At 43.8% G+C, this 26648-nt stretch overlaps 1 long non-coding RNA gene across 2 annotated transcripts in view; it reads right to left on the reverse strand.

The window, feature by feature from the left end:
• Positions 1-26648, reverse strand: part of LOC140907074 (uncharacterized) — a 41236-nt gene that overhangs the window by 8152 nt on the left and 6436 nt on the right. Inside the window, exons 1-2 of one of the 2 annotated variants that reach the window (XR_012157359.1) lie at positions 25455-25642; positions 17505-17601 (exon numbers count right to left, since the gene is read on the reverse strand). This is a non-coding gene — a long non-coding RNA (uncharacterized LOC140907074). Of the gene's footprint in view, positions 1-17504; positions 17602-25454; positions 25643-26648 lie in introns of those variants that run through there. The other variant, XR_012157358.1, reaches the window with a different exon arrangement.

Genomic DNA, 26648 nt, shown 5'->3' on the forward strand with positions numbered 1-26648 from the left:
AAAATACCTCACCAATATCTTAACATAAAAAGCTTGCTGGTCTCCATAAGGGCTCACACTTAAAGGTGGTGTGTGCCTGCAAACACCTAGTGACATCTGTGGCAGTAGAATGCACTCAGCAGTCACCACCCCCACACGAGTGCACAGAACCCTGGAGGACTGAGAAGCAGAATGTGGCACCGGCCTTGGGAATCTGAATAAAATTTTGATAAAAATCCTAAAATTATCAGGCTGTCGAGGTGATGAAAATCTCTCAGGATGAAGTCAAGTTTTCGTGTGATATTTGGGCAATCTGGAAAAAAAATGGCAGGGTTCAGGGGGAGTCTGAAGATCTAATTACAGACCAAGATAATTTTTATATCTGACAAGGAAATATGAATTATCCTTCCTTGAAAATGTATCATTGATCCCTGCTAAAACTCCATATCTAATAATATATATAGAAGCCCACTGTGACAACTTTTGTACCTTGCACTGTAATAAGGAAAGCCACATTCATTACAGTTAAACACACTCTTTCAGAGGGTTTTCTAATGTTTTCTGATTTGTTCAGCTGTTAGCCACACCCTGATTAGTCTTTCATCCAACAAAGAAGCAACCCAGCACCTGAATCTAATAATGCAAAACCCTCTAAATAACCTGAATGACAATTGTGGCAAACCAATTTTTATAAAACACAGATGCTGGTATCTGTAGTCCCGACAGCCAGTGGAGAAGGGACAGTACCTGGCTGTAATGAATACTGTGACGGGGCAAGGCCAGATGGCTATAGAAAAGTAGTGTGAGATAGATATATTAGCTCCAGGCTAAACAAATCCCTGGTACCAGGTTAAGTGAAATGGAAGCTGCTCCTGGTCAATCAAGGCACCTGGGGCCAATTAAGAACTTTCCAGAAGGCAGGGAGAATGCTAGGTTGATTGGGACACCTGAAGCCAATCAGGGACTGGCTGAAACTAGTTAAAAGCCTCCCAGTTAGTCAGGTGGGTGTGCATGTCAGCAGCTGTGGGAGGAAGTTGTGCTGTTGGAGAGGCTGAGTAGTAACACCATATCAGGCACATGGAAGGAGGCCCTGAGGTAAGGGTGAAGTGGAGCTTGAGGAAGTGAGGGCTGCTGTGGGGGAAATAGCACAGAGAATTGTACATGTCATGTTTCTAAAAGGTCAGCTACCATAGCTGATACTATTAGGGTCCCTGGGCTGGAGTACCCGGGCTCCCCACCACCACCACCTTTGCCCCCTGATTAATCACTAAGACTGGGAGACAACAAAGACTGTGCAAGGAAGGATAACTTCTCCTCACCTCCCTCGCTGGCTTATGATGAAAATGGCTCAGTAGACTGTGACCCTCGTCTCTAGAGAGAGAAGGGTTACGTGGAGGGTCACAGTGATCCTCTGAGGCTAGCAAAATCCGCTAGGAAACACAGGACCCACGGAGGCAAGGACAGAGCTTTTTCACAATATATGGGGAATCTTTTCACTGAGGACTCTGAACACAGACAAATCTGTTTGTCTCTCCCAGCCAGCTAACAGGCTGTGCTGTCTAATTTCACCTCACAAATATGTGGCCCAAGTTCTGGCCTGGAACGGATTGCTGACTATGTTAGAGTCCTCGTATAATGTGCTTTTAGCTAGGACTGGCAGAAAACCAAGGTGCTCACTCATTAGGCTGTAAATTAACGTTGCCGAGGGATATTGGCTGGAAGCTCACATGGTTCAGAGTTTGTTCGCCATCTGGAGTCTAATTTTGAATTCCCTCTACACCTAGGGATAAAGCAGGTGAGGTGTTTGGATCCTCTTCTCATTACTTTCACAACAGTTCCCCATTCCCCCCCTCCCTTAAATGCTCCAGGTTTTTTGCACTCACAAAAGCAGCTGTTATTTCTCTAAAGTAATATGTAAATTCTACAAGCATGTCTCTCATTTTGAAATTCAACCTCTGTTAACACAAATGCTTCTCTGACAAGCAGCTCTAAGAAAAATGGTTCTTGTATTTTATACTTTAAAACATGGGTGAGCGTTAGGCACAGATTCATTTTAAACAAATGTACTTACTTTTAACTCCTTTTGACCCTTAAGTAACATTTGTGTTATCTGTATAGGTTTTTTGTATCAAGCCCAACACCTTATCTGATCACTTAAGATATCATTGCTTAAAACGTAAAACAAAACCCAGTGTAACCTCTCTCTCTAATTTAAATCAATCTTCATCCACAGACTGGAAGCACTGATGCCAGTTAAACTGAGTCACCAGCGCCAGTTGTCGGTCTAGGTCACAAGCCTGGTGTTTCTGTCAAGAGGAAAATGAGACAGACCAATCACAAAGGAAATCCCTGAAACATGGAAAGGAAAGAATAATTTGGGGGGCCACCTCTGAGAATATTTGGGGTAGTACCTGTGGTCCAGAAAAAAGTTCCATTTTTTTCTTAAGACATATCACAAACTTGGGGCCTGTTCCCACTGAATTCTATTGCACAACTCCCATTGACCTCAGTAGGAGCAGGGGCAGATCCTTTATTTTCGTATGCGGTAACGGAAATATTTACGGTCACAAAATAGCTCTAATAGCTAGCTGTGTGTGTTCTAACAGCAGCTAGGGAAATTCTAGGTCTACTCAAATCTCTCCTGTTTTTAGCAAAGATTGACCATGACTGGGGTTTTCTAACTAGAGGAACATCAAGGCTGATCCCAGCCCCTATGAATCCCTGGTCACAATTACAGAACAGATGCCCCTTCTGGCTACTTGCCAGCTCCACCCTACCCCTGTGGCTGCCACTGGCTCCTCCACCATGCAGCAGATAGCCTTAAATCTCCCTGCAGGTTAAGTTGGCAGAGTTAATGCTGCAGTTGGACCAGCATCAACATCCATGACAAACTGATGTAGATATTAGGGAAAAGGAACATGCCGTGTAAGTGTGTACACATTCCTCCCCTCACTCACCAAGATATTTCTATTTTCTCACTTAGTTCTTGGATGATCTTTAACCTCAAACTTTCCTAAATATTTGCATAACTACTGTCTTTTCTATATCAATCTGTTTAAAATTTCATCACAACAACAGGAAATGTTAGTGGAAGGAAAAGATTTTGAAAATCTTTTATTCCTTTTTATTTTCTTTTTTTTTATTGTGGCATATTTTTTTAAAAAAAACGGAAGCTGAAACATTGTCAATTGTTATTTAAAATGGTCTTGAAAGAATTAAAAGAAATTTCACTTTTTTCTGAGGAAGCCTTATAAAAGAACTATCTGATGTCTCGTTTTAATTCTTGCAGCTGCTTGTTGTCCAAATTATAGTTGTCTTTGGTTATAACTGGCATTTTCCAGCATTCTTTAGTGGTGAAGACTGCACAGAATGACACACATTCATGGCAGTGAGATGCATGAAAGACTTCACACTTCTATGAATTAATAGTTGTCAACATTGCTTCATTAACATATCTTGTTTTTTCTCCTTCCAAACACAAAAACAAAATTAACAAATATTAAGAAGCAAATGTGTTTCTGTCATGACATCCTTCAACTGCCACCCCAACTCAAAAGTTAGTGAAAGAACTCACTATTTTTTCTTAATCTCATCCAAAGAAAAGCAGTCCATGAGCTCAGTACCACATACGAAAAAGCTTTCTTTTCATTCCCAGAACACCATATCTGTTTGTCACGTTGACCAATCAAATTAAATAGTATGAGTCAAAGACTGCAGGACAAACATATTCATATCACAAATTCTGTCAAAACATAATAAAAATGGACAACACAGAGAAGCAAGCATTGCCATTTTCATGATGTGCCATAGCTAAGTATGCCAGTAGAAAAAAATGCTTTAGCATTAAGTGAACTCATCTATAAACCAATATTTCTGATAATCAAATATATTTGTGCATTTAGAAGACCCAGTATGGTAGAGGTCAGATATAAGAATTACCTTTATTGTTGAGGAGAGACCTAACAACACTTGTCTAACTTATGACCTCAGACAGTCTTCTCATTTTATGTACATAGTCAGGGTCAGCTTTTCTAAAATGGTCAGCACCCACCCATGAAAACAATGAGGGCTGCTGTGTGAGGAGCTCTTGACAATTTCACCATTTCACTTAGTTGCCTAAATGGGAGTTGTGGCTGCTGAAGTCTTTTGAAAATCTGGAGACAGGCACAACTGTGCTAAGTCAGAGAGATGTACAGGTTTAATTCTTCCGCCTAGGACAATAGATCATTCAAAACTATTTTTGGATCAGACTCAGCTCTGCAGCTTGACTTTTTTCCAATATAAGACAACCTATCAAGTGTATACATCATCATTAAAAAGAATGAGTAATCAATCCGCAAAATGAGCTTTGCTATAAAAATACTTTCTTATCACAATCAACAGAAGAAATCCGTTATAGTGCTTCTCAGTTTTCATAATCTAATACAACATGCAACTCCAGTATCTTCTTATGTCTATTTGGAGAAGAGGGGGGAATTTATAGTACGACCAAAAAGGGTATGTGCACATAAGATACAGACATTACCTCTCCCCTCCCCCCCCACCCTCCACTGTCTTGTCACCCAGGGGCTCAATCCTGTGAGGTTCTGAGCTCCTGGCAACTTCCACTGAAGCCAGAACCTTGAAGCATCAAGCCCTTATGAGCTAAGGACTCAGACAAAAAAGCACAACAACCCACAGAATATAGACACCATAAGTGTTGGATGGAGGAGCATCTGACATAGACCATGGGATTAATACAAAGATGTTCATGAAAAATATCTTAATGTCTTATGGATGGAAGACCTCCAAGAACTATTGTCACACCCTTCTTCTGTGAGCCTCTTCCTTCTGTAAGAAGTTTGTGAAGAGGCTGCAGATTTCACAATCTAATTTGCCACTGTGTATGATTGTTTTTTTCAAATGAAACTGCTCCTGTGCAGTTATTGTCTGTATACAAAAATAACTAAAGGGTAGATGAACATTTTATTATTGTTGCAGTAAAATCATTCAATTTGTTTTAAGTATAAATAAACGTATGATTTTCTTTAAACATGCAACTGAAAAATGTTAGTTGCCCATTAATAAATATTGAAGTAGTCTCCTTTTTTTCCTGAATTATTAAAGGTAATTTACATTATTGATCTATTGATCTATTATCTGAAATGTATTAGTACCACCACAGGCATAATTTAAAATAGTTTAATTACTTTTCTGATAGGGTTAAAATCCTTCCTAGCAACTATCATTAAGATTGTGAAATTTAGTATGATTTCAAAATTAATGACAGGTTTCAGAGTAACAGCCGTGTTAGTCTGTATTCGCAAAAAAAAAAAAGGAGGACTTGTGGCACCTTAGAGACTAACCAATTTATTTGAGCATAAGCTTTCATGAGCTACAGCTCACTTCATCGGATGCATACTGTGGAATGTATACAGTATGCACCCGATGAAGTGAGCTGTAGCTCACGAAAGCTTATGCTCAAATAAATTGGTTAGTCTCTAAGGTGCCACAAGTCCTCCTTTTCTTTTTCAAAATTAATGGGAACCTTTTAACAACATACACTACTAACAACATATATAATAACTATTACGCAATTTGATATTTCACATTTCATCAAGGAACGCTGTTCAGCGTCTAGAAGATAAACCTCACCATCTGTAACTTTATGAATGCCAGAATCAAAAATCCATGAAAACTCCTACCAAAATACCTCTGATCAGGACCCTCCCACACTTATTTCTCCTGCTGGCCTTTGTCAGAGGTAGATTTTCATCACTTTGGGACTTTTGCCATGTAGGTAGCCTCTGTGAACCTACCCATAAAACTGTTCCACTCCCCATGTTTCCATTCCCCACCACCACCATTTTTCCACTGCCATCTAATACTGCTCTCATGCACCTTCTCTGGTTTGTAAGACCAAGTCTCCCTGACAGTGAATTACAGGTGATTCACTGGCAAGGGAAAGTGCCCTAAGGACAGGAGCTAATGGATCTTCCTGAAAGACAACTTCAGCTCCAACTCCCCATCTCCATTCAGCTTCCTTCTCCTGGTCTGGTAGGAAAATGGAACATGGCAAAGGGAAGGAAGAGAGGGAGACTTGTCCCTGAAGTAATTTGTACAGCCAATATACAGCTGTTGGCTAGAGGAACTCTCTTGCAAAGCTCTAGAAATTCTCTGGCAAAACTTGGCATAGTTCCCAGCTATGGCGGGTGGGGGGGGAGAGATCTATAAAAGATATCAAATCATTTAAAATATGGATACATCTGTACTGCAGATGGGGCTGCTGTGTGGTACCTTAGTAAATGTGAAATGAATCCATGCAGGAAATAAAGTGACACCAACCCAAAGTTTAAAAATGGAGATTTTTTGAATATATTTATGTTAGTAAGAAATTGAAACTCCAAAGCAGACCTTGAAAAGGTCAGAAACTTCAGAACTATTACATTACACTGTTGGATTAAAATATTCATTCTGACCAAGAGAAAGGCTTTTAAAGTCCAGTTAAATGCAAAAGCTTAATGCAATCTTAACTATGGAGTCACTGTTTCACCTTCATAATCAGAGGCCCATCAGTAGGATGACCAGATAGCAAGTGTGAAAAATCGGGACACTTTGGGGGGGGGATTTATAATAAATATATAAGATAAAGTCCTTAATATCGGGACATGTGGTCACCCTACCCATCTGTGACAATTTCCGTAATTCTGGGATTGACAGTTTATCCCCCAATGCTGAAATACAAAATATAAATCAGCACTGCGTGTGTCATGGAAGTGAGTAATTGCTTTAAAATTTTTCTTCTTTGAAAGTGCCTTGTAAACACTCTGGTTTCAAAAGAGACACAAGACCCCAGTGTAGTTTGTATACTTGATAATTAGCAAGAAAATCCCAACTCAAAAAATAAAAAAGGGTGGGGGACGAGTGAAAGGCGAGAAGATTTGGACATGTTTCAACTACCAACAAAGGGGCCTAAGATCAGACACATAAGAGAAAACAGAGTGGTTATTAACTTCAGACTAGTCTTCACTGATGCTGTCGTTATAAACTTTAAGTACAGCTGCATTTAATGAGTTTGGGCAAAAGCAGACATCATCCAAATTGAAGAAAGTAGGAGCTTCATCCAATTAGATAACAAATTTGGCTGCCAGCCTCCAATGAATCTAAAAGCTCTTCCAACTTTTGAGACAAGAGCTAATTATAAATGTATTTCTGTGTGTGCATGCGCAGTTACTAAATTACTAAGAAATATTGTCTTGTCAAAAATTCATGCCGTATGCACGGATTTCATTCTTACAGATAAAATAGTTTCTGGGGTGGGGTGCGGAGATTGAAGCAATGAGGCTTGACAACAGATTGAGCAGTCTCCTGCAGTCGAACTTCCAAATGGTTTCTCTTTTTAAGTTTCTCCAAAGATAGGTTTTTGTTATTTTATTTTTTTTAAAACAGTTTTTGATGGACTTTTTGGCTGAAAGATCCAAGGAAAGATTACAGACCTAGATGACTTAATTAAATGTGACTAATGGGAAAAGTAAGAGCTCCTCTCCAAATGTCGATCCCTGACTGAACGGAATCATTTGCAGAGGAAAGAGGGAGCCCTTCTGTAGGGGTTGGCCAGACATGAAAGTCATCCTCCCCGCACGAAGAATATTTTTGGGAGCACATTATTTGGTGCAATCTTCAAAAGCATAGTTATGAGCTGGGGCCAAATTGGTAGCAATGGGTCACACCATCGGTATTTAAAAACTAAATAGTTTAGCACCATCCAGAGTGATGGCTTAACTCAGGGGTCCGCACACCACTTCTACAAGGTTGCCGAGTCTTCATTTATTCACTTTAATTTAAGGTTTCGCGTGCCAATAATACATTTTAATGTTTTTTAGAAGGTCTCTCGCTATAAGTCTATATATTAAGTAACTAAATTATTGTCGTATGTAAATAAGGTTTTCAAAATGTTTAAGAAGCTTCATTTAAAATTAAATTAAAATGCTGATCTTATACTGCCGGCTCGCTCAGCCCGTTGCCGGCCTGGGGTTCCATTCACCTAGGCTGGCAGCGGGCTGAGCGGGGCCTGTGGCCGGGACCCCGGCTGGCAAGGGGCCGGCAGCCAGAACCCCAGACCGGCAGCAGGCTGAGTGGGGCCGGTGGCTGGGACTCCAGACCAGCAGTAGGCTGAGCGGCTCAGCCTGCAGCCGGTCTGGGGGGGTCCGGCTGCCGGCTCCTGCCAGCCAGGGTCCCGGCTGCTGGCCTGGCTCAGCCCGCTGCCAGTCTGGGATCCCAGCCCTGTCCACAGAGTAGGCACCTACCTTCTCCCTGGTTCTAGCCACTGAGATGAGGATGGGAGTGCACTGAGTACAGGGCTGGGGGTGAAGGAGCAGGCTGGGGGTTGGGGTGCAGGGTCTGGCCAGGAGCTAGAATGAGGGGGGGGGGCTCAGGAGGTTTGGGTGTGGAGCGCTTACCTTGGCAGTGTCCATTTGGTGTGAGGGGTGCAGGTAGGAATGTAGGGGGTGTGTGTGCAGGAGCTCCTGTTTGGTGCTCAGGGTGAGGGTGGGGATGTGGGGGGTGCAAGAGTCAGGGCATGGGGGGCTGGGGATGTGTGGGGGGTGCAGGAGTCAGGGCAGAGGGCTGGGGTGCGTGAGTAGGGTGCAGGAGTCAGGGCTGGGGGGGGGGGGGGGGCTGGGTATTCGTGGGGGGTGCCGGAGTCAGGACTGGGGTTGTGGGGGGGAGGTGCAGGGGTCAGGGCAGAGGGCTGGGATCGTGGGGGTGCTCCTAGCTGATCGATGGCAGGGTGCTGGAGGGGATATGCCGATTCCACCCCCCTCCCCAAGGTCCCCGGAGCAGAGAGCGTGCTGTGGCTCCGCTTTTCCCTCTCCCCCTCTGTAGCAAGGACCGCCAGCTGATTGGCTGCAGGGAGGGAGAGAAGGAGGGGCAGGAACCCAGCACGCCAGGGGAAGAGGCGGGGGAGGGGGGGAAGCTTGCCTGCCCTGCAAGAGGAGAGCGGCTGCTGCCCCTGCTGGTGGTGCTGCCCCTGCTGAGGAGAAGAAAGAGGAAGAAAAGAAAGAAGAATCTGAGGAATCTGATGATGACATAGGTTTTGGTCTCTTTGACTAAACTGACTTTTTGTACCACCTGTAATAATAAAAAAACAATTTAAAAAAAAAAGAGGAGGAGAGCAGTAGGCCAGGGGTGGAGGAGAGGGGGCCAGGCCAGGCAGCATTTTTAGTGGCACGCTGCTGTCTGCCGTACCCGGCAGACAGCAGCGTGCCATTAAAAATTGGCTCGCGTGCTGTCTTTGGCACACGTGCCATAGGTTGCCGACCCCTGGCTTAACTATTAGAGAAAGAGGGGAATTTCTTGACATTCCCCTCACAACTTGCTGCTGCACAAATTCACAAGTTGCAATATAACTTAACAGGCATGGCCTGCACAGCTTTCCTGGCTGGGTCGTTCCATTAGATAGCTCCTGGCACTGCTGCTCATCAAGCTAGAATTTATGAGAAACAAAAGACACCTTATGTAGGGAATGAAACATGACAAAGGATGTGCTTATTTTGAGACAAATGCATGACCCGGATGCATAGTGAAATTAGAGAATAAAATTACTCCAGTGCATGCAAAATATGATTATCGAACAGCTTCATACCCTGGAGTGTTATTTCACCTAGGAAATGGCACTTTTGAATGAGAAGAGCTTATTAACACTGACAGGTACTACAGTAATTTCCTGTAGCTCAAGGGGGAAGGTCTCAGGTTGTATCCTTAATGGCAGCTTGTGATGGATGGGCATTACATATCCATAAAGTGTAGGTTGTTTTCCCTTTTTGGAGAACTGGTGCAACCAGTTAAATAGCCACTAAGATAATGGTAAGAAAACAGAACAGAACAAAGAGAGAGCATGAAAGCAGATTGAGATCACAAATGGGAGAACAGTTGATAAGAACGAAAAAGAGTTTACCTATATGGCCACTCAAAATCAAAGTAAGAAAGGCCCAACAATTTCAGGTATGGAGTCACAGAATCATATAAGTGTAGGACTGGAAGGGACCTCATTAGGTCATTGTAGTGAGGCGGTGTTGTTTCCTGCCTCCTGGAGAGAGACGAGCCCCTCCGGACACCAGAGTTCAGAGCTCCCCCCCCAGAGTGTCAGGTGTTGCCCTGGAAGTATAAAGGCCTGACCTGAGGGCTCACTGGGTAAGCAGCCGCTGGGGAGGCCAGATACCTCCGACCTAGCTCACGAGTGGGAAAGCCCAGCAGCCTGCAGAAGACCTGAGGACTGGCACGACCTGCCCTGCACCAGCTACCTGGAGGAGTTGCTGAGCCTGCCCCGCGCCAGCTACCAGAAGGAGTTGCTGAGTCTACCCTGCGCCAGCTATCCCGAGGAACCCATGGTGCTGGACCCCCCTGAGGATACCACCCTGACCCAGGTACCTCTAGAGGAGGAGTCAGGAAGATAAGCCCTGGGGCAGCCGACCCTAGTTTGGCTGCAGCACTGCCAGAACCCATGTCAGTGTGTTGCGGCCAGGATCCCCACTGATGCAGCAGTGGGTCTTCTGCTGCTGCTAGGGCCCCAGGCTGGGACGCAATGGACTGGGAGGGCCTGCGTCCCCCTGCCACCCAACTCGCAGTTGGCTGTCTCCCCCTGTCCCAGGCCCTTCGGAACCTAGGTCCTGGGCCTACTCTTATTAAATACGGATATCGCTCAGCCCCGGCCTGAGCACCTGACTCGCCAGTGACCCGCCCTGACCTAGGGCCTGGGTTCACTGTGTTTATTTGTACCTTCACTAAGGCCGTAGAGGAAGACTCCTGCGACTGGACTAATTCCCTGCAAGAGCTATTCCCAAAGGGAGTGAGGCGGTGTGGTTCCCTGCCACGCCGGAGAGAGAAGAGCCCCAGCTAGCCTCTCTACAGTCATCTAGTCCAGTCCCCTCCAATCAAGGCAGAATTATGTAATAACTAGTCCATTCCTGACAGGTATTTGTCTAACCCTGGGGTGGGCAAACTGTGGCCCGCCAGCCATTTTAAGCCATCCCTCGAGCTCCCGTTGGGGAGCGAGGTCTGGGACTTGCCCCACTCTGTTGCTCCAGCTGTGGTGCTGGCTTTAGGGCCACTCCACACAGCTCCCGGAAGCAGCAGCATAGCCTCCCTCCGGCTCCTACATGTAGGGACAGTCAGGGGGCTCCACTCTGCATGCTGCCCCTGCCCCAAGCTCTGCCCCCGCAGCTCCCACTGGCTGGGAACCACAGCCAATGGGAGCTGCAGGGGTGGTGCCTGTGGACAGACCAGCATGCAGAACTGCCTGGCCGCGCCTCCCCATAGGACCCGGAGAGGGACATGCCACTGCTTCCGGGAGCCACTTGAGGTAAGCACCGCCTGGAGCCTGCACCCCTGAGCCTCTCCCCATGCCCCAACACGTTGCCCCTGCCCTGAGCCCCCTCCTGCCCTCCGAACCCCTCAGTCCCAGTCCAGAACCCCCTCCTACACCCCAAACTCCTCATCCCCAGCCCTACCCCAGAGCCCACACCCTCAGCCAGAGCCTGCACCCCTTCCCACCCCTGCACCCCACTCCCCAGCCCAGAGCCCCCTCCCACACTCTGAACTCCTCATTTCTGGACCCATCCCAGAGCCCTCACCCCCCCACACACCCAAACCCCAATTTTGTGAGCATTCATGGCCCACCATACAATTTCTATTCCCATATGTGGCCCTTGGGTCAAAAAGTTTGCCAACTCTTGGTCTATCCTGTTCTTAGAAACCTCCAATGACGGAGATTCCACAACCTCCATTGGCAATCTGTTCCAGTGCTTAACCACCCTGACAGGAAATTTTTCCTAACGTCCAATCTAAACCGCCCTGGTTGCAATTTAAGCCCATTGCTTCTTGTCCTATCCTCAGAGGTTAACAAGAACAATTTTTCACCCTCCTCCTTGTAACAACCTTTTGTGTACTTCTCTTCTCCAGACTAAACAAACCCAAGTTTTTTTCAGTCTTCCCTCATAGGTCATGTTTTCCAGACCTTTAATAATTTTTGTTGCTCTTCTCTGGACTTTCTCCAATTTGTCCATATCTTTCCTGAAATGTGGCACCCAGAACTGGACACAATGCTCCAGCTGAGACCTTAAATGTGCGGAGTAGAGCGGAAGAATTACTTGTGTCTTGCTTACAACTCTCCCAGTGATACATCCCAGAATGATGTTTGGTTTTTTTTTTTTTTTTGCAACAGTGTTATGCTCTTGACTCATATTTAACGTGAGATCTACTATGAGCCCTAGATCCCGTCTCACAGTACTTCTTCCTAAGCAGTCATTTCCCATTTTGTATGTGTGCAATTGATCCCTCCTCAGTGGAGTACTTTGCATTTGTCGTTATTGAATTCCATCCTATTTACTTTGGACCATTTCTCTAGTTTGTCCAGATCATTTTGAATTTTAATCCTATCCTCCAAAGCACTTGCAACCCCTACCATTTTGGGATTGTCCACAAACTTTATAAGTGTACTCTCTATACCATTACCTACTCATTGATGAAGATATTGAACAGAACCAGAACCAGACCCAGAACTGATCCCTGCAGGACCCCACTCGTTATGCCCTTCCAGCTTGGCTGAGTACCAATGATAACTACTCTCTGGAAATGGTTTTCCAACCAGTTATGCAGCCACCATATAGTAGCTCCATCTAGGTTGTATTTCCATAGTTTGTTTATGAGAAGGTCATACTAGACAGTATCAAAGCCTTACTAAAATCAAGATATACCACATCTTCTCCTTCCCTCCTATCTACAAGACTTGTTACCCCGTCAAAGAAAGCTATTAGGTTGGTTTCACATGATTTGTTCTTGACAAATCCGGACTCACTGTTACTTATCACCTTATCTTCTAGATGTTTGCAAATTGATTGCTTGATTATTTCCTTCATTATCATTCCAAGTACTAAAGTTAAGCTGAGTGGTCTATAATACCCCAGGTTGTCCTTATTACCTTTGTATTGATCAGCACTATACTTGCCCTCTTCTAGTCCTCTGGAATCTCTAGTCTTCCATGAGTTTTCAAAGATAATCACGAATGGCTCAGATATCTCCTCAGTCAGCTCCTTGAGTATTCCAGGCTGGATTTCATCAGGCCCTTCCAATTTGAAGACATCTAACTTGTCTAAGTAATTTTTAACTTGTTGTTTTCCTATTTTAACCTTGGATCCTACCTCATTTTCACTGGCATTCTCTACACCAGATGTCTGATTGCTAGTAATCTTTTTGGTGAAAATTGAAACAAAAAGGCATTTAGCACTTCTGCCATTTCCACATTTTCTGTTATTGTCTTTCTCTTGCTTCTAATGCAGGGGTGGGCAAACTACGCCCTTCAGACATTTTAATCTGGCCCTTGAGCTCCCGCCGGGGAGCAGAGTCTGGGACTTGCCCTACTCTGCACAGCTCCCGGAAGCAGCGGTGTGTTCCCCCCTCTGGCTCCTACACATAGGGGCAGCCTGGGGGCTCTATATGTTGCCCCTGCCCCATGCGCCAGCTCTGCAGCTCCCATTGACCGGGAACAGTAGCCAATGGGAGCTGCAGAGGTGGTGCCTGCGGACGGGACAGCACACAGCCACATGGCCGCACCTCCACCTAGAAGCCGGGGGGACATGCCACTGCCTCCGAGAGCTGCTTGAGGTAAGCGCCACCCAGAGCCTGCACCCCTGACCCTCTCCTGTGCCCCAAACCTGATCCCCCTCCTGCTCTCTGAGCCCCTTGGTCCCAGACCAGAGAACTGTCCTGCACCTCAACCCCTCATCTCCAACTTCACCCCAGAGCCCACACCCCCCCCTGTGCCCCAACCCCGTGCCCCAGTCCGGAGCCCCCTCCCACACCCTGACCTCATTTCTGGCCCCACCCCAGAGCCCTCACCCTCTCCCATACCCCCAACCCCCAATTTTGTGAGCATTCATAGCCCTCCATACAATTTCCATACCTAGATGTGGCCTCAGGCCAAAAAGTTTGCCCACCCCTGTTCTAATGTATTTGTAGAATGTTTTCTTGTTACCTTTTATGTGTCTAGGAAATTTAATCTCATTTTGTGCCTTGGCCTTTCTAATTTTGTCCCTACATGCTTATGTTGTTTTTATATTCTTCCTTCGTATTATGATCTAGTTTCCACTTTTTTTGAGTTTCAGATAATTGAAGATCTCCTGGTAAGCCAGGGCGGTCTCTTGCCCTACTTCCCATCTTTCCTACGCAGTGGGATAGATTGCTCCTGTGCCCATAACAACATCTCTTTGAAAAATTGCCAAATCTCTCAAACTGGTTTTCCCGTTAGACTTGCTTCCCATGGGATCTTACCTACCAACTCCCTGAGTTTCCTAAAGTCTGCCTTCTTGAAATCCTTTATCTTTCTTTTGCTGTTCTCCCTCCTACCCTCCCTTAGAATCACGAACTCTACCATTTCACGATCACTTTCACCCAAGCTGCTTTCCATTTTCAAATTCTCAACTGTTCCTTCCTGTTTGTCAAAATTAAATCTAGAACATCCTCTCACCTGGGTGATTTCTCCACCTTCTGAAATAAAAAATGGTCTTCCATGCATTTCAAGAACTTATTTAATAATCTGTGCCCTTCTGTATTATTTTCCCAACAGACATCTGTGTAGTTTACGTCGCCCATCACGACCAAGTCCTGTGCTTTGGATGATTTTGTTACTTATTTTAAAAAAGCCTCACCTACTGTGGCATTATATGATTAAAGTATTACCATTGTTGCTACCACTGTTGTATAATTGCAACAAATCTTGTGACAAAGTATGTCATGTAAGGTGTCAATGGAAAAGTTATGGTTTGCTGAATATGATTATCCTATTTGTATGCATGTATCATTTTTGTATCCGAGGTTAGGAATATTGTCTAGGTACCTATATTTTAAATGTGTTTGCTCCTGTGGTAACACACACAAGGTAGTTTGCATCCAATCTAGCCAACACATTGTAAATGAACTATTCTAGGTGATGACCCATCAACAAACACAACGGGCCATGGAAGAAGCTTATCTCACCTGATTGATTTTCTTATGGATGTTCTAGCTAGAATATGGGTAATGGCTCTGCTATGACTCAGAGTATTCAAGGCATGTGACTAGATCATGTCGTATTGAACTCCATCTTATGCCTGTACTTTTCCACAAACTGTGCTGAGGGCTTTGCTTGGGACAATGAAGTTCCCTCCACATGGCAGAAGCTATAAAAGGCCCTGGAAACATCTCCATTTTGCCTCTTTCCTGCTCTGATCTCTGGACTATGGACTTGAGAGCATTTTTCAGCAAGGGACTGAGGACGTTCCAATCATTTGGAAGCAACCAGAGACTCAAGCCAGCAGTTTATTCCATGACTGTTTCAAGCCTGATCCAAGAACTTTGTAATTATTGTATGTATTTGATTCCTTTAACCAATTTTAACTCTCACCTTTCTTTTCTCTTTAGATATTAGATATTAAAGGATTGGCAACAGATTGATTATTGGGTAAGATCTGAGTTATACATTGGCCTGGGTACGTGGCTGGTCCTTTCGGATCAGAAGAACCCTTTGGTTGATGAAATTGGTTTCGTAACACTACTCATCATTAAGTCTAGTGTCTGGATGTTGCAAGGACACGAATACCTAAGGAGGCTGCATTTCTGACTTCTTGCTAGCCAGTGTGGTGAGACAGCAGTTTACTTTTGTGGCTGGTTTGGTATATTTTATGGAAGAACCACCACCAGTTTTGGGGTGTGTCTGCTCTAGTTCTAAGCAGTTTGTCCTGAATTTGGTATTCTCAGTTGTGACCCACTGAGGTATAGTGACACCCACCTCTTCCAGGTTAGGTGTTCTTTTGTAGATTCCTACCCATGACATTGCCCTTGTTTTTTTAAGCCCATTTATCCCTACCCAGAGATTTTCAATAAGTTTGTCTCCTATTTCCATCTCAACCTCCAGGCAAGTGTATATATCTTTGATATACAAAGCAACACCTCCTCCCTTTTTTCCCTGCCTGTCCTTCCTGAGCAAGATGTTTCCCTCTATACTAATATGCCAATAATGTGTATTACCCCACCAAGTCTCTGTGATGCCAGCTATGTCATAGTTGTGATTATTCACTAGTATTTCTAGTTCTTCCTGTTTATTCCCTCTACTTCTTGCATTAATATACAGACATCTAAGATACTGATTTGATTTCACCTCTGTGGTCCCTCTTGTCTCTCTTTTGTCCCTGCTATAATTGCCCACACTCCCGCCAGATTACCCAGGTCTGTTTTTGATTTACCTCAGGGTCTTTGTTTCCTGCCACCATCACACCTAGTTTAAATCCTGACCCACTAGGTTGGCCAGAATGTATCCAAATATGCTCTTCCCTGCCTCGATAAGTGGACCCCATCTCGGCTCAGTCTTTCTAGGAAGAGCATCCTGAGGTCAAGAAGGCCAAAACCCTCCTGGTGACATCATCTGCACAGCCATGCAATCATTCACCTCCAGGATGCCTCTGTCTCTGCCTAGGCCCCTTCGCTTGACCAGAAGGACTGAAGAGATGACCACCCTGCACTCCCAGAGCCCGGTAGTCACTTCTGATCCACTCAGGCTCATACCTCACAGTATCACTAATGCCCATATGGATGAGTAGGATGGAGTAGTATCAGAGGGCCTTATGTTCCTTGACAATTCCTCTGTAACATCTTGTATATGGGTCCCTAGTAAGCAGCATACCTCCCAAGATGCCATGTCAGGCCTGCAGATGGGTTCTTGGGAGTGGTGGCTGCAGTCTTCCAGCCTTAAGGGTACAGAGCTTCTCCTCCACCACCTTTGGGGGCAAATCCTCATCTCTCATTGCCAGGGCTGCATAATGGTTCTTCATTATTATGATTGGTCGATTGGGAGTAGGGGTGGAGCACAGCCTGCTGCCAGAAGTAACCAGGGGCTAGTATCCTCCCTGTGGCAGAGCCATATCTACCTCCCCCGGGGGCATGAAAGCAGTCCTCTCTAGCTGGATATCTTCCTCAGCCTTGGAGGTCTCCATATGAATATTTTTGATGAATTCCTCATGCACATAGATGCTCCTCAGCCTCGCCAGCTCCTCCTGTAGCTCTTCCACCTGCTTCCTGAGAGACTCCATGAGCAGACACATTTCACACTGGATGCCACCCCCAGCCTGGCTTTTTGTGACTGGGCAATGCAGGCCACAGTCTCTGCAAATCCACAACAGGTGCGGAAGTATCCCTGGTCAGATTCTCTGTCTGGATTCAGGTGCAAGTGGAGGAGACAAGAGCAGCATTGGCACTGGCCATACGGCCTTCCCTAATCATAATAGGTTTCCCTCCCACAAACTCCCTTTTGCTGTCCCCTAGATCACTTGGCCTCTGGCTTTTAAGTCCTTCTCCTCCTAAGTCAGCCCTATCCCCTCATTAATCACACACAATGGGAGGGTGATCACAAGGATGATCCAGGGAACAAAGGCTCAAACAGTTCCCAAACTCAATCGCAACAGACACTGTAACTTTAACCTGAAGGAGAAAAAACCAAACAGCCAAACAAGCTCACTCACCCCAAACTTAGCAACTGCACCTTGTTCAGCAGGGGGATCTCCTTTTCACCCTCTCGAATTCCCATGGTTGCTGTCTCCTGTTCATTTCACCTACATGCTGTAATAGGCATTTTATTAATATTTTAATTCTATTTTTCCAAAAGTAAATAAGCCAACTAGACCAGACACATATCAACAGTGACATAAAATAGCAATTAGCATCTCAATTAATTTAAAATAATTTATCCACCGGTAAACTAAGGATGGTGGGCAACTGTACCTATGTATGGGCTGATATAGCAAGCAAATAGGGATTTGGATATTACATGTAGATCTCACATGTACATTAATTTTAAAACCTAATGCAACATGGGTCTTATTAAAATAAAAGCAAATCACTAGACCATCAGCTCTCTATGATCAGCTGAACTGCTGCATTATACTTGCATGCAATATCCAGCAGCTTTGTCCAAGTTGTGGAAAACGGATCAGTTTTGCTTAGTGAATGTGACCGCCAAGCTTTCCCATTGTAATGTTTTCAATAGAAGCTCAAATCAGTTTGACAGGGTGGAGGGAAAGAGGTTGCTCTGACCCACTTCTCCATGTTGCACAGTAATTTGGCAATGCTGTGGTGTGTTGTGTATGACAATATTGTTTATAGCACAGCTTCTCTTTTCTAATTTTTCCTTTCATTCTTGCTCACTGCTTTGTTTAAATAATCCAGAGCTATTCTCATGGCTTCAGGAATGGGCTTAATGATCATGAAGGCTATTTCTCATACCCATTCAGCCGGTGGTGTCTTTGACAGAGGCCTTTTCTGCACTCTAAGAAGAAAATCTGCCTAAGGAAGCATTCTGCTTTTTTGGTCTCAGGTCCATTTCGGAAGTACAGTTTGAGTTTCTCTCTGATGCTTTTGCCCAAGAATTCCTAATGACCTAGGAGAAACTTTTTGAAAGGTTAGACCCTCAATGGAACCTAAGGTAACTTAGAAGACGCTTTCAGCCAGTGCTCATGCTCCCTGCTACTTCTCTACATCACATCACTTAGTGTCCAGAAGAGAGATTTTGTGTTTTACAAGAAGAATGAACAGAACAACAATATGCCAAACAGGGAGAGTAGCACCATGATTGACCAGCAGACACAGACTGAAAGGAAGTCAGACAGAGGTGGCAACAGGAGAGACTGAGGGAGCCCCACATCAGAATATCCCATAGTGGCGACAGCACGTTCCTGAGAGGCGTGGGAGACTTCTCTTCAAATCCTCTCCCCTCCTCAGGCAGAGGGGGAAACTGAAACCAGGTCTTCTACATTCCAGCTGAGTGCTTTAAGCACGGGGCTCAAAGTTAAAGTGGGCACCATCACCCCCTCGCCTGCCCTGTGTTTTGTGGAGAGTGATGTATGTGCCTAACTCCTCCCTCATAAGAAATGACTTGGGTGTCTATGCTACCTTCTTCCAGTAGAGGGGGACCCAGTTGTGGATCGCTAGCAGAGTTAAGCACTGCCCTGCACCCTGGATTTAGGCACCTATCTTGGCAAGAGCGGCAGGGCTTAGGACCCTCTCATCAGCAACTTCCATTGGCTAGTTTAGGCTTCACCTGGTATTCCGGCTATTGTAGATTGTATTCCAAGGTGCTTCTCTCTCTCCCCATTCAGTGCATAAGGTGCCTAGGGGCCTAATTCAGGCTTTGTGGATTCCAGTGTGTTCCTGCGGTTTTCTAGACATTGCAACGCATAAGCCTCTTTGTGGATCCAGGCCTCCCTCCTTTGGGAAATCAGGGACTGACATGGGTGTGGCAGGGCAGGTGAGAAATGCACTTCTGTGCAAGCGCTACAGTAGTTCAGTCCCAGCAAATACAGACATTGAGAGATTTGTGACAAATTACTGCTAGAAGTAACCACGCTACCAGGTATCTGTACTGGAAGGAAGCAGACCACAAAAAAAAAGAGGAGGGCTAAAAACTGAGAAAATTGAAAGAGATGATTAAGGGGAAAAAATTAAAAAGATGGCAGATCAAACTAAAAATAGCCCTTTTGACAGTTAAAGGAAATTCATTTGACAGGGTACCGTTTCTTTCTTCAAGAGTGGTTTGTTATGCAACAGATGATACTGAAACCAGCTCCTCTTATCTGAGCTGTCAGTTTAACTGACAAAAAGGAGCTTGTTTTAACATTACTGCAGCTCCAATAAGTTTAAACGTTTTTTCAAGCATGTTTATTTCAGGGGGCAGCCCAGTAATTGAATGGACAAGAGATTAAGGTTCATGTTCTGCAAAACATTTGCTTTCATAAGCATTCCTTAAACTTTTATCTCTTTATTAAGATGTTAAGCCCCTATTCTCTATCCCTGTCAGACTCTCCAAGGAAGGGGACTGCTGTGACTGTAATGTGCAACAGAAAATTTGACACCCACAAGAAATTCGGTGTATGGAGAGTAGGAAACCACTCTGACCACTGAAGTCTGCTTTTCACCCATTAAGGCAGAATCACATGAAATATAGATGAACCTTAAATGTAATATCCTTCTGGACACTGGTGAAAATGAAAGAATAGTCCAAGTCACTTTATTTTGTACTTGTGGAGGTTAGTCCCATTAGAACGCAGTACAAAATAGGTTTAATATGAACACAGTCACCTTGACAAGTCCATATTTTTTCCAGCCTTATCTTTGCTTATTTTAGTTGTAATTGTTGGAGAAGTGGGGGGGAGAGGATTGCTCAGGTGAATGATAATGGATATGCAGAAGCTTTCACCTCTAGGTCTAATGTAGACGGGATCAGAGGGGAAGGATAGGCTTTGAAAGACCCCATCTCTTGCTTTTTCCTCTTAAAAAGAGGGTTGTGGGGGATTAGGCTACTAAAAGGCCTGTCATCAACCCCCTTGTAAAGATGATTGAGGCAGCTCACCTTGATCTCCACTGAGGGTGAATTCCACAGCCATTCACCACTCTTCCCCTGGTCCGCACAGGCTGTGTCTTGCAAACCCTTCATAGAATCGTAGGACTGGAAGGGACCTCAAGAGGTCATCTAGTCCAGTCCAGTCCCCTGCACTCATGGCAGGACTAAGTATTATCAGACCACCCCCAAAAGGCGTTTATCTTGCTCTTAAAAATCTCCAATGATGGAGATTCCACAACCTCCCTAGGCAATTTATTCCAGTGCTTAACTACCCTGACAGTTAGGAAGTTTTCCCTCACGTCCAACCTAAACCACCCATGGTGCAATTTAACCCTCAGAGACTAACAAGAACAATCTTTCTCCCTCTTCTTGTAACAACCTTTTGTGCACTTGAAAACTATTATGTCCCCTCTCAGTCTTCTCTTCGCCAGATTAAACAAACCCAGTTTTTTCAATCTTCCCTTGTAGGTCATGTTTTTTTAGACCTTTTTGTTGCTCTTCTCTGGACTTTCTCCAATTTGTCCACATCTATCCTGAAATCTAGCACTCAGAACTTGTCACAATACTCCAGTTGAGGCCTAAAGAATCCCTATTGCTCACAGTTGTTGATGTATGCTGTAGAGGAGATGACTGGCTGTTTTTAAGATAGTTAGACCAATGCCCATTCAGGGATTTAAAGGTAAAGACCAGGACGTTGAAACAACTTTGAAAGTGGACAGAGAGCTGGAGTGCATTGCAGAAATCAAGTATGATCCGTTTCTATTGGTCAGCCATTCACTGAAGTTTCAAGTGACTTTCACTATTAGTCCCAGGTAGAGTGTGTCGTAGTAGTTCAGTGTGGAGAGATGAATCTCCATGGCTGAGAATGTATCTGAGAGGAAAGGGCACAGTTTCACTGCTAGTCAGTGATGAAAGAAGACATTTCTAGCCACTGTTGCTATTTGAGCATCCAGAGCTGTGATAAATCCCTTAAGATTCCAAGATTGTGCATTCTTTTGGACACTAAAAGGCAGATAGTTACCTTCAGTGCACAAGAACTCTCAGCTCACTAATTCCTCAGAATGTTTCCTTCTTTCTATGGCCACTCTCTTACCCGTATCACCTCTGTTGAGGCAGCTGTCTGTTATCTTTGTGCCAAAGCAGCCCAAGACAGCTGAGGGCGGGGGTGGGATCTGGCTTGTAATCTTTAATTACATAATCATAGATTCTCAGCAAGATTCCTGCCTCATTCAGTACATAGGTGAATGCCGCACAGTGAACTATATAGGTCAGCCATATTTATTTATATACTTGCCATTCAATCAATCAGCGCACACCAAACAAGTTGTAAATTAGGCAGGGGTCCTGTAAACGTCTGCTTCATTCATTACTTTATTATCATGTACACCAAGGTCTCATATGATTTTCAACATGTCACATTTGCTCTTGAAAGAGCTTGGTGCATACAGAAGCTTTATTTAGACAACCCAGTGTGTAGCTAGGATGTGGCATTACAAGAACGTGCAAACTATATAGTTATCAATATTTTCCTATCTCCCATATCTTAAAACTGACTGGTTCAAACATCATCACATTTAGTAAAGTATTTTTATACTGGCCACAAGCCGCATACTGAGGGAATGTCTACACCACAAAATTAAGTCAACCTAATTTAGGTCAGCATATAGCTGCCATGGTAATTACATCACTTGTGCGTGTCTACACTTTGCTCCTCGTGTTGGCCATGTGTGTCCTCACCAGGAGTGCTTGTATCGATTGCACTGTTGTTTGAAGGGCTAAAACAGGCTTATAATGGTAAGCAAGACTCAACTTTAAGGTTCAGTTACTGCTACCCCATAATAAAGACTACTCAGGAACCTTTTTCCTACATTAAAACCTGTATTAATGGCACAGCAGCACCACTATAGTGAAGGTTGCATCCTGACTTCTGTGGACAGGTTGATCTTTTTAAGTCATGTAAAATTGACATGCATAATTAGATTCCTTTGAAATTTCGTTTCCCTCCAGAGGGTACTGTGTAGGGGTATTGAACCAAATTTGGGGTCATTTGAGCTAACGGTTGCAAAGATATAAGCCCTGACAAAACTAGCCATTTACAAAAAGAGATAATGTGGGTCAAAATGGTCTCAATTTGTGAAGTTTTACCGAAGGTAGTGCATGACACCCATTAAAGCTTTTAGGGACCCAAACTGAGAATAGTATTTAAGAAAATGTACATTTTAAAAAACTTTTTATTAAGGCAAAGCTACAATAAAACACTAATTTACTACATCGTACATTACTTATTCAGGATCAGATTAATATTCAAAGAACCTGGCTAAAGATTCTGGCTTGCTGGCTGGGAAGCCCTCGTCCTCTGAGTATGCTTAAAAGGGTAACCAAATTTCTAAATACCTATCCTCTTTTTGGCTTTTCTCTTGTGTGTGGACTTGGTGTGAAAGCTTTTGCGTTATGAGGACAGTCCATATTTTACTATACCACAATTACACAGAACTCACATTTTTCCAGTAATATGAAATACAAAGTCTTGCTAACTAACAATAAAAATAAATTAATTTATTGTTCTGTTTAAAATGCAGATCTTTTACTAGAGCATTAAGTAACCAGGTCAGGGGATCCCTAGGAAGCTGACATAAGATGAATCTCTAATAATTTCCTCCCAAAACGGTCTAATTCCTGGACACAACTACCACATGTGCAAGTATGTTCCCCTTTCCACCCATCCATTCCAACACAGCATCCCCCCAGTAGCAAAAAATATGATGGATCTTAACTGGAGTTAAATGCCATCTATACAGTAATTTCCCCTAGAGAGAGAGAGTCATCAAGATCAATTTCTTTGTCCAAATCTGTCTGCCATCTTTTCATATGAGTTGTTTTCTTATCTTTTTCTTCAATCAAATTGTCTACATCTTAGAAATTAAATCTTTTCTCCTCAAATGTGGTTAAAGGTCTAGATAGACCTGCTTTCTATCCAGATTTCACAATGAAGTGTTTGACCTATACATATTGAAAATATGGAACCTTTATATTATTACATATTTCTTGACATAATTTCAAATTAGGACCCAAAAACAGCTGTCCAAATCAAGTAACCTCATCTCTTACCCACGATACAGTACTGCCTTTGGATAAATTCCTGATTATTAATGAAAGTAGTTAAGGGAGAGGGCCTTGGCAACAGGAATTCAAAAAAAATTGTCCAAAGTGGTTCTGGATGAATGGATGATTTTTATTTTTATTTTTTTTGGTGACCTAAATGTCTTTTTAACCCAACTATTACTATGAATAACTATATTTGGGCACCAGGATTGTTCGAGTTTTATCCAGGTTGCATGGTCTATTGTTATCCTAGTTGATTACAGCTTAATCATAGAACCATAGAATATCAGGGTTGGAAGAGACCTCAGGAGGCCATCTAGTCCAACCCTCTGCTCAAAACAGGACCAATCCCCAACTAAATCATCCCAGCCAGGGCTTCGTCAAGCCTGACCTTAAAAATATCTAAGGAAGGAGATTCCACCACCTCCCTAGGTAACACATTCCAGTGTTTCACCACGCTCCTAGTGAAAAAGTTTTTCCTAATATCCAACCTAAACCTCCCCCACTGCAACTTGAGACCATTACTCCTTGTTCTGTCATCAGCTACCACTGAGAACAATCTAGATCCATCCTCTTTGGAACCCCCTTTCAGGTAGATGAAAGCAGCTATCAAATCCCTCCTCATTCTTCTCTTCCGCAGACTAAACAATCCCAGTTCCCTCAGCCTCTCCTCATAAGTCATGTGTTCCAGTCCCCTAATCATTTTTGTTGCCCTCTGCTGGACTCTTCCCAATTTTTCCACATCCTTCTTGTGGTATGGGGCCCAAAACTGGACATAGTACTCCAGATGAGGCCTCACCAATGTCAAATAGAGGGGAACGATCACGTCCCTCGATCTGCTGGCAATGCCCCTACATATACATCCCAAAATGCCATTGGCCTTCTTGGCAACAAGGGCACACTGTTGACTCATATCCAGCTTCTCGTCCACTGTCACCCCTAGGTCCTTTTCTGCAGAACTGCTGCCTAGCCATTCGGTCCCTACTCTGTAGCAGTGCATGGGATTCTTTCGTCCTAAGTGCAGGACTCTGCACTTGTCCTTGCTGAACTTCATCAGATTTCTTTTGGCCCAATCCTCTAATTTGTCTAGGTCCCTTTGTAATGAGCCAACTCCTTTCATAACTTATTAACAGTCATCCACAGGATTCCATCCAACACTAATAAAGGACAAACAGGTAAGAAAATAAGAAGAAAAAAGGTTGCCCATGCCACCTTCCCTCTACTCTTTTCAAGCAATGACTTAATATCCACATACTCACACTGGCCCTTAGCAGTTTTTGATTCAGGAGATTCTAGATCTTGACATACATTCACACTCTTAGCCAACTCCCCAGAAAGAATACCACACGTGTACAATTTAACAACCACTTCACAGACTTTTACAACTGCCATACACTTACTCAGAGGACAGTCTCTCAACCTTAGGTGTGCATTTCCTGGTTTTTAGAAGTTTGAGTTTTGCTAAACTCAATGTTCTGCAAGGGGACAACCTATCACCAAGCAACCTTAACACAGTTTGTCGTCACTGAATCTTACATACAACCTGTGAGAACACTCCTGTATCAGTCTTACTCCAGATCACTAAATCAAGTATCTGATGTAATATTTTTTGTTTTCTGTTAGAATAAATCATCGGAGAGAAGATAAGTAAAAGGCATGATGCTTCAGGTAATTGTATTTGTGAGTTTGCTGTCGGATATCCAGGCTGTATAATGATAAAGATACCAAAGACCAGGCACAGACCCTCCTGGCACAGTTAACATGATTAAAGTTTGTGAAACTCTGTAGAGCCACTTGCTTTTTAGGGTGCTGGAGTACTGGCAGCACAAGCACAGTATATGCTGTGTGGTTCTTGAAAGCGTTAAAGAAATCAAAAGTGAAAGTGAAATAAACTGATGGAAGCCCTGAGATTTGTGCTGTGTGTGGAGAAGATTTAATTAAAAAAAAATTCCCCGAAATAACTCAAATTTCTTACCATTCCACAAAGAAAGAAAGATTGACTCTGCTCTAGAAAATAGACACACCTGCCGTTAACAATACAGACCACAGGATGGCGTTGTTTCTTTTATTTTTCTGTAGGTCAAAATAAATGAAGGAAAAAAACTTAGTCATATGACAGGTTTCAGAGTAGCAGCCGTGTTAGTCTGTATCTGCAAAAAGAAAAGGAGTACTTGTGGCACCTTAGAGACTAACAAATGTATTTGAGCGTAAACTTTCGTGAGCGTAAATCCATCCTCATCATCGTATCCACTCATTATACTCCACACCTGAACATAGCCATTATATGAACAACATACCCTTATGTCTCTAGGTCTGTACTTTGACCAGTTAACCTTTAACCCCTAATCGGGGATATTGCAAATTATGTATTCCTTATGCCATCGGATCCTAAACCGAACTTTGTACCCCTGGATAATCTGTACCTTATTCCCTGATAACCAGAAACTTCTACGCTTAAACTCTGTAGCTCACGAAAGCTTATACTCAAATAAATTTGTTAGTCTCCAAGGTGCCACAAGTCCTCCTGTTCTTTTTATTCATATGAATGAATTTTTGTTTGTATTACACTAGCAATACAACCGCAGACAATACCTGATGTGAAAAGTTCAGTATCACAGTATAAAATGTCTGCCAGAAATAAAATGTTTGGGTACCTATAGCCATTGTTTATGTGCACACAATTTCCCATGCACTCTGGTCCCAAACCAATGCCCACTGAAGTAAATAGGGGTCTGCTCATTGACTGCCACGGGTACTGGCTCTGGTAGTTGTGAACGCAAAAGAAAGAACAAATACCTTCTGGTGGGTTTTACCTGTTTCCAGCTCAGAGATGGAGAATACAGGGAAGATGGAACAAAATGAAGAGCCAAAGTAGCTTGTGTGATTAACTCTTGAAAAAGCACACAGCATCTAGCACACTAAAGGCAGCTAAAAATCCATATTTTCCTAATATAACTTTTCCATGTAAGCAGTCTAGGATGTAACGTGCTCACCAATGGGAGGGAAAGTGGTTCACGCAACTGTGTGGGAGAAGATTTCTATGTTATGCTGTGGTCTATCTTATGAACAAAAGGTTGAAAACACCTGCCTTAGGACCTTAGGCCCCAGTACTGCAATGAGCTCCATCTAGGCAAAATCGAGGCTGTATATCTGTAAGGAGCTCATTCCT

The sequence above is a fragment of the Lepidochelys kempii genome, chromosome 2 (assembly GCF_965140285.1).
Source record: "Lepidochelys kempii isolate rLepKem1 chromosome 2, rLepKem1.hap1, whole genome shotgun sequence".
Lineage (NCBI taxonomy): Eukaryota > Metazoa > Chordata > Testudines > Cheloniidae > Lepidochelys > Lepidochelys kempii.